Genomic DNA, 1,884 nt, shown 5'->3' with positions numbered 1-1,884 from the left:
ACTTCGCTTGTCTCCCACAGACTAGTCTATAGAGAATATGCCATTGCAGAGTGGAGACATTGATTTAATGCCTTGGGCTTATACACGGAAAATATCAATCGACCGATAGCGATAAGGCAGCAAGTTTCACATATCAGCTGAGGAGCACACACCGTGTGTAATGGAAATATTTGGGGCGTGGGTAATAAAAGCGTTTAAGCGGCCCGGCTCGGCTCCAAACCTCTCAGAGATAAGGAGCGGAGCCTGTCACGAATGCAGCGTGTGCCCTTTCGCCACTCGCCACCAAGATTATATTCCTCCCCTTTCTTCTCGTAGGCAAATGGTGTCTGCGGTGGGCAATGAGCCACTGACAAGACATGGATGCAGCTCATGTTAAAAACTCGGGTCCCTGGCTCAAAGCACGCAGCATTCTGTGATCAGTTTAAGATTTGGAAATCAACAGCAGGGCGAAGGGTCCCGTTTTCCGTTCTGCTCCTAGCTGCCCTGCTGCTGCTGCATTAATCCTGTGCTCAGGGAACCCCCAGCCAGAGTGCAAAAATAAGCTAAAAATGGGCTCCACAAGAAGAGGGTGCATCCCCCCCGCCCCTCAATGTGTGTAGAGGAGTTTGCGAGCATCTCCTCCCAGCCGGACCGGTCGCTCTGTGCTAGAAGGGAAGGAGCTGGCGGGTGCGGGGCTTTTGCGCCTGACAGAGATAGTGTTTCAACCCGGCGTCCGGGACAGAGGCAAAGCGGGAGCCCGCCAGGCTTCAGGTTCCAGGCTCCGACCGACGCCTCAGTTTACAGGGGCAACTTCGTCTTTTCCTGCTCGGCAATTACCTCCGACCAGCCACGTGCGAGGGAGCGAAAACGGCTCATTTAGCGTCATTAAATACAAGCGGGGAGTAAATCGGGGCGGCGGGGAACCTCTGTAAAGATTTACGCGGAGTTTGGGCGGTGAGGAGGCCCCGGTCCGGGACGACGGGGAGATGCTGGGTGCGCCGGCGGGGCAGGGGCTCTCGAGGCGACGCGGCGGGGACCCTGCCGGGGGCGAGGGAACGCGGAAGGGTCCCCTGGCGCAGCGGAGCCCTCCTCTGCAGCAGGGTCCGGCAGTCCTGCGCCCACTGGCAAGAGGGGCACGATGGGGCCCCCTCCCGTGGCACCTCCTCGGAGCACCTGCGAGCAGCACCTGCCCTTCGCAGAAGGGAAAAGTCGGTGGAATAAAAGCAGCTTCAGCCGCCCAAGTCAAGTGGGAGAAATAAAATCACAAGTAACTGCTGGGTTGTTTCCTGAGTGCGAATGGACAACACTGACATCTACATCGGCAAACAATCGGAGGACATACATTGTTTGGAAGGAATTAATTTAAAATGTTCGGGACTACTGAAAGACCAGAAAGAAAAAATTGCCGGACAGTTTTTCATTTGAATCCTATTAGTGTCAATAAAACATAAGTAAATCGTAAAAGAACGGCGCGAGAGAACACTTCAGCCACTGGCATAGCTTCAAAAATTGTTCTGAAATGTGTTGAGTAGGTATTGAAATTGGTCCGTCAGCATAAACACGAAATAAATTAATTCCCTTGCTGTAACGCCAATTAGTCTTTAGAAGAGCAATTGTCTCGGTTTTAGTTTTACAGTAATATTATAGATAAAACACTGGATTGCAATAACAATGCACTTTGTATGGTTTCTTTTCTGTTTTGATAAATCGGAATCTAGGCATATATGCGTGAGCTTATGTGATTAATCACTCTGAAAAGAACATTTTTAAATCAGACACTTAATAAATAAATAGATTTCGTGTGCATTTTCGTGATAAATTTAATTCGTGAAGAAGCAAATTATCCTCATATAAATAAGGGATATAAAGTTCTCTCGGGAGGAATATAGATGCATATATTGTCTA

The sequence above is a fragment of the Corvus brachyrhynchos genome, unplaced genomic scaffold (assembly GCF_000691975.1).
Source record: "Corvus brachyrhynchos isolate BGI_N302 unplaced genomic scaffold, ASM69197v1 scaffold115, whole genome shotgun sequence".
In the NCBI taxonomy this organism is placed as follows: Eukaryota; Metazoa; Chordata; class Aves; order Passeriformes; family Corvidae; genus Corvus; species Corvus brachyrhynchos.
This window is presented reverse-complemented; position numbering follows the sequence as displayed.